The sequence below is a fragment of the Salvelinus sp. IW2-2015 genome, linkage group LG32 (genome assembly GCF_002910315.2).
Source record: "Salvelinus sp. IW2-2015 linkage group LG32, ASM291031v2, whole genome shotgun sequence".
NCBI lineage: Eukaryota > Metazoa > Chordata > Actinopteri > Salmoniformes > Salmonidae > Salvelinus > Salvelinus sp. IW2-2015.
The window spans coordinates 26,705,729-26,719,919 of record NC_036871.1 but is presented as its reverse complement, the minus strand read 5'-3'; the positions used below and the strand labels follow the sequence as shown (position 1 = coordinate 26,719,919).

The window sequence follows — 14,191 nt, the reverse complement described above, 5'->3', positions numbered from 1 at the left end:
TAAATGGCTGTCATTTCATGTCATAAAACAAACATTGATGTTCACTGTATATTGTAAGTGACAATTACACAATATCAGCTCAACAGTATCTCTCTCAAACAAGTACATGTCACTGTTAAGACATCATTTCTATAGAAATCCTCCTATTACAAATGCTAAGCATGAAAAAAATTGGCGGTAGAGAGGGAGCCTAGTCAGTCTAACATCAGGGGTAGTGGTACATGCCCCCATGTTTACCCTTCTTTTTCCCTGTGCCTGGCTTAGGCTACCCCGAGGAGGGTACACTTGGACTGTGGCAGGAGGTGGGGTGAGAGGGGCATAGCCAGGCAATTCACCTGCCTCACGTTTCCTTCCATTGCTTCAGTTGCACTTTTGGTAAAATATCTAATGACTCATGAAACACATTTGTGTTTGTTTACGTCTAGCTGCAAGCCAAGTTCTCAAAAATCATGAAGGTTCAACCAAACCTTTGCAATTGTTACATTGATACAAATGAATGAAGGTATAATGAAATGAGTCTGTGTATTACGCATTGTTTGGAACAACCAATACAGTCCTCTATTGTATCACAATACTAAACCTTTGTGTTTGAGTGAGTGAGTGTGTCAGGGCTTGACTCCTGATGGACTCTGACTGGTACCCGGTGTGTCTGCTGCCTGTCTGTCATCACTAGACAGTCTGAGCTGAACGTGTGTCTGGGTGCCGCTCGCCGCCCGTCGTCTCACCCAGGGTAACTCCTGCCAACACGCATGCAACCCTGTCTGGGTGGATCACACTACTCCTGGCCAGAACACTGGAACCATAGCGAGACATAAAATGACTTCTGACCGACGCTTGGCTGGAGAAAGCATGGAAACATTTAAGACACGTGGAATATAAAGTGCTGTTGTCCAGGAGGCCAGGCTGTAGTAACATATAATGTGAGGTGACGAGTTCAAGGGCCTATCAATCTCTCTCTCTCAATTCAATTCAATTCTAGGGCCTTATTGGCATGGGAAACATATGTTTACATTGCTAAAGCGAGTGAACTAGATAATAAACAAAAGTGAAACGAACAGTAAACATTACACTCACAAAAGTTTCAAAAGAATAGAGACATTTCAAATGTTATATTATGGCTATGTACATGTTGTAACAATGTGCAAATAGTTGAAATGGGGGTAGAAGAGAGGACTGAGGCCGATAGGAACACTCTTCCTGGGAGTCTGCATCTGCAGAACGGCCCTACATGGGTGAGTTCATCTCAGAATCTCACAATGGTAGTGGGTGACGGGAGGGCAGAGAGGTTAACACTCACAGAGCTTTTTTACTACTTTTTACTCCTTTTCCCTTGTCTCTCATCCACGGTCTGCTCCCCTTTTCCCCTGCTGACCATGCATGCAGGCCCTAAAACATGTTCACTTTAGGAGCTTCCTCTGAGTGGGAGGACAGGGAAGCTTTTAGGTGGAATTGTATTAATAGCCGTGGAGTCTTTCTCTCTTTCTTTCTCTCCCTCATTTCTTTTCCCACAGAGCAGGACAGGAACAAAATGTTTCCTCTATTTTGGAAAAGCCGGGATGAAGGACAGCAAATCAGAGGGGTGCGTGAGGCCCACACAGGGGAAACCAGAGCGGTGAAACTATAACATCCACCTCTCCAGCCATCTCTCTCTCTCAATTCAATTCAAAGGGCATTTACAAAGCAAGTGAAATAGATAATAAACAAAAGTGAAATAAACAATATAAAATTAACAGTAAACATTACACTCATTACACTATGGCAATATACAGTGTTGTAACGACGTGCAAATAGTTAAAGTACAAAATTCTTTCCAATGTGTCAAGAAATTACTTTTTTGTTTTCTCATGATTTGGTTGGGTCTCTCTCTCTCTCTCTCTCTCTGTGCCTCTCCAGTGTCCAGCTTGACCTCTTGTTTTATAGGCCTCTCACCCCTCTGTCGTGTCCCTCCCTGCCCTCCCCTGTTGCGTCTCCTCTCCTTTCTTTGTCTCTGTGCTCCTTCATCTCTCCAGTTACGTGGCACCACACCTTCTGGTTGATCCCCTTCCCCCCCCCCCCCCCCCCATGCTGAGGGGTGACACTCGATGCCTTTCATGTGGCCTTGGCCCCTGTTCCCCCCTGGTTCCTCCGTCTACTTACCTACCTACCTATCTATCTACTTACCGACAGGTTATGGAACATTTGCTTTTATGCTATTTTACCAGTAGGTTTCCTATAGGTAGGTAGGTAAGTAGATAGATAGGTAGGTAGGTAGGTGAATGAGAAAGCCTCCTTGTCAAAGATAATAAAACAGAAACACTATATTAAATACTGCAGTAATGTCTGCAAAAACACTACAGTAAATACTACAATCCGTAAAATCACTACAGTAATTACTATAGTATATGCTACAGTTTTCTTTTACTACAGTATTTATAATATAGTTAACTGGAAACACTACAATACTTACTACAGTAAATACAGTTAATACAGTTAATAACATAGTATTTATGCCATAGTACACTACGGTATTTTTTTATGTGGGATGCGCCATAAAATGTCACTCCATTTCACAGAGTTACAGTTTGGTTCCTGTGCTCTGGTTTTGTTAGGTCCTGTTCTCCTGTGGTGGCTCTTCCTCCTTGTCTCCCTGTACACATGTCTAGTACTCCATCATATCCTTACAACTACTTTATATCCATATCTCAGAGTTTGGCTGTCGTTACTCAACAAACAAACTACAGTATTCTGTAGTAACATATTAATGATCAGCCAAGGCAATGTGAACTATTGAGAAATTACRTTTTGATGTTGTCTTCGTTCTCATCCATTTCTCTCCAAACTACATCATGTCAAATGTTGTTAAGCCTCTAAGTATCCTGGGAAGTGTGTGATTGGTGGCAGGGCAGGCTAGACAGGAGATAATCATTCTGCCCTGCTTGAGAGAGACGGCTGGTGTGCTGCAGCATTGTAGAAGAGAAACCCATAGAGAGCCATCCAATGCGTGCCGTGCGCTGGGAAGGGATTTTTCACTAATCAAAAGTCAATTTGCTTGTTTCGGGCCTCTTCCAAATGCAACCTAACCCAACGAGCTGGATTTATGATGTGCCTGCCAGCTTTTCCCTGGCGCAAATCTTCCAGTAACACGCTCCCCTCCCATAGCAGAGCGGAGTGTAGCCCACATGGCCGGACACAGCTGGCTCTGATTACAGACCCATACAGTAGCCATTCTTTTTCACTAACCCCCCTCCCTGCTCAGTGACGCTTATTAGAAATGTAACATACTGGTCTCGGAGTTTGTTGCAGATTTATGTGTCACAGGTGCTCTCTTTAAAAAGCATGTAATGGTTACCTAACGCACCCCTGACAACAAATCTAATATGAGAGGTGTGTGACTAATATTGATTTTTGAAATATTGTCTGGTTACCCAAAATATGTGTACCCAAAAAATGCAACACATGATTTTGATTCTGGAACTCTGGGCAGGCTATGAAAAATATGCATTTATTTAGGCAGTGAGAGTTTTGAAAGTTTTGATTTTCTTCATACAAAACAGGTTTGCTGTAAATCTGAAGTAAATCATTTTTCAAGGAATCTCCTTGTGGCTTTGACTATCAGAATGTGCATGGTATGCAGTGTTCTTTATGTACATTGTTTTGTGTGTAAAAGCATACATTTCAGTTGATGCACATCATTCAAACGTGTAATGTTTCATTTGATTATGCTGTAGGTATTTAAATGAATAAATGGCTGTCATTTCATGTCATAAAACAAACATTGATGTTCCACTGTATATTGTAAGTGACAATTACACAATATCAGCTCAACAGTATCTCTCTCAAACAAGTACATGTCACTGTTAAGACATCATTTCTATAGAAATCCTCTCTATTACAAATGCTAAGCATGAAAAAAGAATTGGCGGTAGAGAGGGAGCCTAGTCAGTCTAACATCAGGGGTAGTGGTACATGCCCCCATGTTTACCCTTCTTTTTCCCTGTGCCTGGCTTAGGCTACCCCGAGGAGGGTACACTTGGACTGTGGCAGGAGGTGGGGTGAGAGGGGGCATAGCCAGGCAATTCACCTGCCTCACGTTTCCTTCCATTGCTTCAGTTTGCACTTTTGGTAAAATATCTAATGACTCATGAAACACATTTGTGTTTGTTTACGTCTAGCTGCAAGCCAAGTTCTCAAAAATCATGAAGGTTCAACCAAACCTTTGCAATTGTTACATTGATACAAATGAATGAAGGTATAATGAAATGAGTCTGTGTATTACGCATTGTTTGGAACAACCAATACAGTCCTCTATTGTATCACAATACTAAACCTTTGTGTTTGAGTGAGTGAGTGTGTCAGGGCTTGACTCCTGATGGACTCTGACTGGTACCCGGTGTGTCTGCTGCCTGTCTGTCATCACTAGACAGTCTGAGCTGAACGTGTGTCTGGGTGCCGCTCGCCGGCCCGTCGTCTCACCCAGGGTAACTCCTGCCAACACGCATGCAACCCTGTCTGGGTGGATCACACTACTCCTGGCCAGAACACTGGAACCATAGCGGAGACATAAAATGACTTCTGACCGACGCTTGGCTGGGAGAAAGCATGGAAACATTTAAGACACGTGGAATATAAAGTGCTGTTGTCCAGGAGGCCAGGCTGTAGTAACATATAATGTGAGGTGACGAGTTCAAGGGCCTATCAATCTCTCTCTCTCAATTCAATTCAATTCTATGGGCCTTATTGGCATGGGAAACATATGTTTACATTGCTAAAGCGAGTGAACTAGATAATAAACAAAAGTGAAACGAACAGTAAACATTACACTCACAAAAGTTTCAAAAGAATAGAGACATTTCAAATGTTATATTATGGCTATGTACAGTGTTGTAACAATGTGCAAATAGTTGAAATGGGGGGTAGAAGAGAGGACTGAGGCCGATAGGAACACTCTTCCTGGGAGTCTGCATGCTGCAGAACGGCCCTACATGGGTGAGTTCATCTCAGAATCTCACAATGGTAGTGGGTGACGGGAGGGCAGAGAGGTTAACACTCACAGAGCTTTTTTACTACTTTTTTACTCCTTTTCCCTTGTCTCTCATTCCACGGTCTGCTCCCMCTTTTCCCCTGCTGACCATGCATGCAGGCCCTAAAACATGTTCACTTTAGGAGCTTCCTCTGAGTGGGAGGACAGGGAAGCTTTTAGGTGGAATTGTATTAATAGCCGTGGAGTCTTTCTCTCTTTCTTTCTCTCCCTCATTTCTTTTTCCCACAGGCTAGGACAGGAACAAAATGTTTCCTCTATTTTGGAAAGCCGGGATGAAGGACAGCAAATCAGAGGGGTGCATGGGCCCACACACAGAGAAAACTAGAGGTGAAACTATAAGCTCTCTCTCTCTTTCTCTCTCTCTCAATCAACAGAGCTCCATGCAGCAGCAACTCCAGGGCCCCAGGCAGGGCGCTCTGTGTGGGCTTGAGGCTGGGCCCAGGGAGCCAGAAGCAGGGCGGTAAATTCACACACATGCCTCTCCAGCATCACGCTTCCTGCCACTCTATAACCCCTGTCTGAAATTAGGACCCAGTACACTGTTAGTCTCCCCAGCTACAAATAGCTGATGACGCTACTTTTCTAAACGGGGCACTGCCCACCACAACTGTTCATTAGGAACATGATACCGGACATGTTCATTGAGGTGCTGGTAGAGAATATAATATATTATAAGAGTGATGGATTGAAATCTGCCACACAAGTTCTACCCTTGCTTTGTCCTTGTTTGGAGCCTATGTAGGGGAGAATGGGGTAAGTTGAGAATTTTTTCCATTCAGCATCACTCCGTCAAAGGAAATATAGTACTCTTTCTAACGAAGATATTTACATACAGTATATTTCAGGATGTTGTGTATCCCTGGAAATAATCAGAATTCAGGGTATGGGGTAAGTTTAGCCACAGGACAGGGTTAGTTAAGCCGCCTACAAATTCCTGTACTGAATGAAATATTACCACTATCTTTTTAAAACCATGTCTATCTTTTTTTCCCAAACACAATTCAACAGAATTACAATAACTTTTTTGTCTTTGAATAATTTTAAGTATTTAATTTTTAATTTCTTACATTTAACCTTTATTTAACTAGTATTGTATCTTTTAACACAGGCTTAACACCTAACAAACACATCGTACTTTTTAACATAGGCCAGGACCTGTTGTTACTTCATCTCCCAGCGATAATACCTTGCGTTACGTCTGGGAAGAAAACACTTTATTTTCTCATCTTGCCATTGGCTCAACTATTGGTTAAATTTACCTGAGGCAAACATTTTGACTATATTAGCCCACACAGATACACAGATACACTTTTATGCTAGGTTTAGGACCTCATTTTGAGCTTACAGAGACCACAGCTGATGTATATATCACTCTTTAAATGATCTACTTTGATTTACATACAAGCATCATAAAGCCCCTAACACAATACATTCGTTTGACTATTGTTTTTAGACCTAACTTGCTTACCACTTTTTCCATGTGGTTTCTTCCTTCACAGACTCCATGAAATGATGACCTCTTCCTAAATATTTTGTCAAATTATACATTTTGTGTATGGTTTCATAGAAACAAAGGTGGCTCAACCTATCCCCTTTGGCTCAACTTATACCAATCTCCCTATAATAAATGGTTGAATATCAGTCGGTCTTGGTAAATTGGTTAAACAAAAATGTGCCCTTTGTATTACCTGCCTCAAGTATTTGAACCAACTAATGACTTGTAGAATGATTTCTAACAAGAAAACAAGTTAGCTAATATTGAGAGTGCACCTGTCAGTTCCCTGTCTGATGCCAAAGGCACTCTACCATCGTTTCCAGGCTTGTGGACAGGGTTGTGGAGTTGAGGCAAATTAATGGTTGGGACTCAGGGTCTTAGTGTCCTGCCTTGGATGGATGAATGGTCTTACAGGGGTCAGTGGGTCAGGGTGAGAGGCAGAGGCAGAGGGAGAGAGGCTGTCCTGGGCCTGGCTGGACTGGGCTCGGCTAGGGTTGGGTGGGGGTCCTGGCTTGTAAGAGTTCAATCAGATCATCTGGGCCAATCTGTTCCAGACGGGGTATGTGACACATTATTGGATCCAGACCTGACACTGCCTTTGTGTATATTACATTACCAGACACCAGTCTTACTTAAGCTTCATTACCTCCCCACCCCTCCCTCCACACAGAGAGAGGAGACAGCAGCGGAAAAAGTATTCAATTGTCATACTTGAGTAAAAGTAAAGATACCTTAACTCAGTGCTTTCTGTGGTTGCGCTGTGATTGGCTCAGTGTTCTGTCGCTCATGGGGACACTACGTCATGGCCAAGTAGTTTGTCACCGTTACAGGGCAATTCATGTATTGTTTAGTGTTGTGTTGTGTAGTGGATTTGCTGGCATGCATCCCACTTTCTTTTTTTTTTTTACCTTAATAGAAAATGACTCAAGTAAAAGTGAAAGTCACTCAGCAAAATACTACTTGAGTAAAATTCTAAAAGTATCTGGTTTTAAATGTACTTAAGTCCAGTGGTGGAAAAGTACTACATTGTCATACTTGAGTAAAAGTTAAAGTAAAGTAAATCCTATACATCAAATTCCTTGTATTACGCAAACTAGACGATGCAATTTTCTTGTTATAAAAATGTACAGCCAGGGGCACACTCCAACACTCAGACATAATTTACAAACCCATTATTTGTGTTTAGTGAGTCCACCAGAACAGAGGCAGTAGGGATGACAATGCGTTATATTGATAGGTGCATGAATTGGACCATATTGCTGTCCTGTCTGAGTATCCAAACCTTTTGTGTATCAGGGAAAATGTATATATTTTCTTTAGAAATGTAGTGGAGTAAAAGGAAAAGATGTCAAACAATGCAAATGGTAAAGTAAAGTACAGAAACCCCAAAAAGCAAACTAAGTATTTTTACTTTACACCACTGGAGGTAGAGGGATTTGCCAAATACAACAGCTGTAGACCTTACAATGGAATGCTTACTGACGAGCCCTTAACCAACAATGCAATTTAAAAAAAATACAGATAAGAATAAGAGAGAAAAGTAACAAGTAATTAAGGAGCAGCAGTGAAATAACAATAGCAAGACCATATACAGGGGCTACCTATACAGAGTCAATGTGAGGGGCACTGGTTATTTGAGGTAGTATGTACATGTATCTAGAGTTATTAAAGTGACTATGCATAGATGACAACAGAGAGTAACAGTGGTGTAAAGAGGGGGTGAGGAGAGGGGGGCACTGCAAATAGTCTGGGTAGCCATTTGACTAGATGTTCAGGAGACTTATGGCTTGGGGGTAGAAGCTGTTTTGAAGCCTCTTGGACCTAGACTTGGCGCTCCGGTTCCGCTTGCCATGCGGTAGCAGAGAGAACAGTCTATGACTAGGGTGGCTGGAGTCTTTGACAATTTTTAGGGCCTTTCATTGACACCGCCTGGTATAGAGGTCCTGGATGGCAGGAAGCTTGGCCTCAGTGATGTACTGGGCCGTTCACACTACCCTCTGTAGTGCCTTGCGGTCGGAGGCCGAGCAGTTGCCATACCAGGCAGTGATGCAACCAGTCAGGATGCTCTCGATGGTTCAGCTGTAGAACATTTTGAGGATCTGAGGACCCATGCCAAATCTTTTCAGTCTCCTGAATAGGTTTTGTCTTGCCCTCTTCACGACTGTCTTGGTGTGCTTGGACCATGTTAGTTTGTTAGGGATGTGGACACCGAGGAACTTGAAGCTCTCAACCTGCTCCACTGCAGCCTCGTCGATGAGAATGGGGGCGTACTCGGTCCTCTTTTTCCTGTAGTCCACAATCATCTCCTTTGTCTAGATAACGTTGAGGAAGCGGTTGTTGTCCTGGCACCACCCGGCCAGGTCTCTGACCTCCTCCCTATAGGCTGTCTCGTTGTTGTCGGTGATCAAGCCTACCACTGTTGTGTCATCGGCAAATTTAATGATGGTGTTGGAGTCGTGCCTGGCCATGCAGGGAGGTGTTTAGTCTCAGGGTCCTTAGCTTAGTAATGAGCTTTGAGGGCACTATGGTGTTGAACACTAAGCTGTAGTCAGTGGATAGCATTCTCACATAGGTGTTCCTTTTGTTCAGTTCCCATGGTTTTGTTGAACAATATAGATCACTTTCGTTCCCGATTCCGATTCTGTTCCTTGAAAATGTTCTTTATTTCCAGTTTTCTGTTCTGTTCCCTGAACCGGTTCCAACTCATGGGAACAGGTGAACCTGGCTTGACCGGGAGAGAATCTGACGAATGCTGCTGTGAGGGGAAAAGCCTGAGTAATGCAGTGGTTCTGTGTGGAAACAGACAGACGGACGTACTGGAGCATTGTGGAGCACGGTTCCTAGTCACACTCTGGGGAGGGACAGCCCAGACTGGAGACCCAGCCAGCGGCCCTGGGCTCAGCTCAACCTTCATACAGCCCAAACAGCCGCACAAACAGCCAACATACACACACAGACACATAGACAGACTGATACACACAGACAACCAAAGCGATTTCAGGACGTAGCACCGCCCCGTGGAGGTGTATTCAATTGATCTGAGAAATATCAAATGTCTGTGTTTGAGGATTTTCAAAAGGAACTGAAGTCTCAACTGATGGGGTTGCCATGCCGTTGAATGTTGAAAAGTGATGCTATTCCATAAATTTTCCCCTTCACTTCAAAGAAGGCATCCGATCAGCCAACATCAGTGCAGCAGACAATAACATAGCTAACGTTACCTTGCTAGCTAGCTAGCGAACTACATTTGTTTATATAAAACAATATTTAGCTAGCTTTCATAATATGCTGGCTAGACATTCCAAAGCATTCCAGAGCCAGCTGCTATCTGGCGATGCCATTTGTAACTTTGCAAGGTAACTAACTTCCGCAGAGTCTAACGTGACTAACATTATGTGTTCTATTTAGAGTCTGATCGCATCATCTGCAGCGGCATCACCAGGAACTAGTGTAAGTCACCTTCTAAAATCTTACTAAAATCTACTAAAGGTTTAGTTGATTGTTCATGCAGGCTTGAAGTCTAAATTGGACAAAAATAGGTTTTAGTAAGGAGGGGATGGTGTGGGTGACTGAATGGTGTCTCTATGGGGGTGGGTATTGTCTGAAGGTTAGCATGCATGATCTATTGACAGGAATAGATTCTTTAGGAAGAATTTAACTTCTTGAAACTGTTCAACTATGTCTTTCTCTCTGAGTCAACTACTCACCACATTGTATGTGTTGCAGTGCTAGCTAGCTGTAGCTTATGCTTTCAGTACTATTAATTCTCTGATCTTTTGATTTGGAGGACAACAGCACAATACCCTCTTGACAAAACAAAATCACAAATACGCTAAACTGTCTACAAAACAAGTGCTCCTCAAACTTTTCACACCATTACAATCAGGTCTTTGGCATGGGGGGGAGGTGCTGTTAATATACTCTTCTAGCCTATTCACTCTATTTTTGGCAGTGCTTGTCTACTCAAAAGCACAACTGTAGGTGCTCATACACAACAATACTCGACTAGACTGTGTACAAGTCAAGCACCCTCAAACTTTTCACATCTTTGCTAACAGCCCATCTCAGTGCCCCTTTATTGACTCTAAGTGGAACAAAGCACATACCAGTCTACTGTACCCTTTTTTGTTTACAGATGAACATGATTTATTGTATGGTTATGCATCTTCATGATCAGTCTTAATTTTTTACTTGCAGTACATACTGCAAGAGGTCGAAGCAGTGGGTGGTGAAGAACATCGCCAAATCCTGCTAAACCAGCTGCAATTACCCATACACAAGAAGATTTTCACCAGCTGAAGAACATTCTGGAACCTGCCTGGAACATTCAACCAACACAATATACAACATCCATATTCAGCTAGACTGATGTTGTAGTATAATATAGAATGCCTAGTATTCTCACAACTGCATTGTGGTTTATATATACAGTATATATATATATGAGACTGCGTGATAGACTACAGATACCTCCTCCATGCTTTTCGGTGGAACACATAGAATAATCTTCAACAACACGATCTAGGGCCTAGAGGACATACACCTCAAGCTAGTGCGGGGAGTAGCAACAGGAAGTACAGGACTCTGGAGACGCACAGGAGGCTTGGGTGCGTGGTGCCGGAACTGGTGGTACCGGGCTGGAGACACGCACCACAGGGCGAGTGCGTGGAGGAGGAAATCAGGGCTCTGGAGAGCACTGGAAGCCTTGGTGCGTGGTGTTGGCACTGGTGGTAATGGGCTGGGGCGAGGAGGTGGCACCGGAATGAGACCGGATCGTGAAGGCATTACTGGAGCTCTTGAGCACCTGAGCCTGCCCAACTTACCTGGTTGAATGCTCCTCGCTTAGCACAGCCCAGTGCGGCTATTCACCTCGCCGCCACTGGCCTGGCTACGGGGAGCATTTCAACCAGGTAAGGTTGAGCTAGAGCCGTCCATCAGTCAGGAGCCGCTAAGAGCGCGCCGCCAGTCAGGAGCTGCCAGAACGCCGCGCCAGTCAGGAGCTGCCAGAGCCGCCGCAGTCAGGAGCTGCCAGACCGCCCGCCAGTCAGGAGCTGCCAGACCCGCCGCAGTCAGGAGCTGCAGACCCGCCCCAGTCGAGCAGCCCTCATCGGAGCCCTCGCCTCCCAGTCCGGAGCTGGCCCCTCAGCTCCGGGCTTGCACTCAGTCCGGAGCTGCCCTCCGTCCAGGGCGCTCATCCAGTGGGGATTATTCTCCGGAGGGCTCCCGTCAGAGGACAAAGCGGATGGACTGATGGTGGTGGGTCCACGTCCCGCACCCGAGCCGCCGCCGTGAGAAGGCCCACCCGGACCCCCCCTTCTGTGTCAGGTTTTCGCCCGGAGTCCGCACCTTTGGGGGGGGGGGGGTACTGTCACACCCTGGCCTTAGTTATCTTTGTTTCTTTATTATTTTATTAGGTCGGTGTGACATGGGGGAGTATGTGTTTTGTATTGTCTAGAGGTTTTTGTATGTTTATGGGGCAGTGTTCAGTCTAGGTGTATGTATGTCTATGGTTGCCTAGATTGGTTCTCAATTAGAGACAGCTGTCTATCGTTGTCTCTGATTGGGAACCATATTTAGGCAGCACTATTCATTAGGTAGTTGTGGTGATTCTATGTGTAGTGTTTAGTGTCAGCACTATTTGTTATATAGCTTCACGTTCGTCGTTTTATTGTCTTGTATGTTTGTTAGGGTTTTCGTTTGTTTTCGTCTTCAAATAAAGAAGATGTATTGTTATCACGCTGTACCTTGGCTCTCCTCTCTTCAAGTTACGATCGGGACAGCTATATTTAAACTCACCTGGTCTCGAGAGAAAGATAAACCTTGTTGAATACAAGCCATGTTTACTTATATTGCTATACTTGACAGACTAATTTACTGTTTTATTGAAACATATTTAGTTACCAACAACATTAAAGTTTAATAATACACAAACTCCTTGCATCATTTGTTTTAAGATTCAAAGCCAGTTTAACAAATTAACATTATGAATTTCAAAAATAATTGATTCAGAAGTTGAATTCAACTCTTTATGGTTTTGAAAATGTTTGGTCACTTGTCTGTACACTTGATAACATACATATATAAAGCACCATTATACATACAGCTGCTCAAAAATAAAGGGAACACTTAAACAACACAATGTATACTCGTCAATCACACTATATATGAAATCAAACTGTCCACTTAGGAAAGCAAACTGATCTGACATAAATTTCACATGCTAGCTTGTAAATTGGAATCGACCAAAAGGTGGAAATTATGCAAGATTAGCAAGACACCACCACCAACAAGGAGTGATTTGCAGGTGGTGACACCAGACCACTTCTCAGTTCTATGCTTCTGGCTGATGTTTTGGGTCATTTTGAATGCTGGGGTGCTCTCACTCTAGTGTAGAATGAGACGGCGAGTCTCAACCACAAGTGGCTCAGGTAGTGCATTTCATCCACGAGGCAACATGCAATGCGAGCTGTGGCAAAAAGGTTTGCTGTGTCACTGTCAGCGTAGTGTCCGAGCATGGAGGCGCTACACAGGAGACAGGCCAGTACATCAGGAGACCGTGGAGAGAGCCGTAGGAGGAACAACCAGCACAGAGGACCGCTACCTACTCGCCTTTGTGCAAGGAGGCAGCTGCCAGAGCCCTGCAAATGACCTCCAGCAGGCCACAAATGTGCATGTGTCTGCTCAAACCGGTCAGAAACAGACTCCATGAGGGTGGTATTGAGGGCCGACGTCCACAGGTGGGGTTGTGCTTACCAGCCCAGCACCGTGCAGACGTTTGGCATTTGCCAGAGAACACCAAGATTGGCAAAATTCGCCACTGGCGCCTCGTGCTCTTCACAGATGAAAGCAGGTTCACACTGAGCAATGAGCGTGTGACAGACTGTGACAGAGTCTGGAGAGACGCCGTGGAGACGTTCTGCTGCCTGCAACATCCTCAGCCATGGACCGGTTTTTGGCGGGGGTCAGTCATGGTGTGGGGTGGCATTTCTTTGGGGCCGCACAGCCCTCATGTGCTCGCCAGAGGTAGCCCTGACTGCCATTGGGTATGAGATGAGATCCTCAGACCCTTGTGAGACCATATGCTGACAGCATGCACATTTGTGGCCTGTGGAGGTCATTTTGCAGGGGTCTGGCAGTGCACCTCTTGCACAAAGGCGGAGGTAGCGGTCCTGCTGCTGGGTTGTTGCCTCCTACGGCCTCCTCCACGTCTCCTGATGTACTGGCTTGTCTCTGGTAGCGCCTCCATGCTCTGGACACTACGCTGACAGACACAGCAAACCTTTTTGCCACAGCTCGCATTGATGTGCCATCCTGGATGAACTGCACAACCTGAGCAACTTGTGTGGGTTGTAGACTCCGTCTCATGCTACCACTAGAGTGAGAGCACCGCCAGCATTCAAAAGTGACCAAAACAGCCAGGAAGCATAGGAACTGAGAAGTGGTCTGTGGTCACACCCTGCAGAATCACTCCTTTATTGGGGGTGTCTTGCTAATTGCCTATAATTTCCACCTTTTGTCCATTCCATTTGCACAACAGCATGTGAAATTTTATGTCAATCAGTGTTGCTTCCTAAGTGGACAGTTTGATTTCACAGAAGTGTGATTGACTTGGAGTTACATTGTGTTGTTTAAGTGTTCTTTATTTTTTTGAGCAGTGTAATCTACAACAGCTAGCA

The 14,191-nt window shown here is 44.4% G+C and overlaps 2 long non-coding RNA genes across 2 annotated transcripts in view; both read left to right on the top strand.

Moving 5' to 3' along the window:
- LOC139023449 (uncharacterized) overlaps positions 1–14,191 on the top strand; it is a 763,591-nt gene that overhangs the window by 202,670 nt on the left and 546,730 nt on the right. The gene's annotated exons all lie outside the window — the stretch shown is intronic.
- LOC111957135 (uncharacterized) lies at positions 5,360–10,951 on the top strand. Its single transcript, XR_002876342.2, has 3 exons — positions 5,360–5,773; positions 9,924–9,965; positions 10,713–10,951. It is a non-coding gene; the product is annotated as an uncharacterized lncRNA (long non-coding RNA).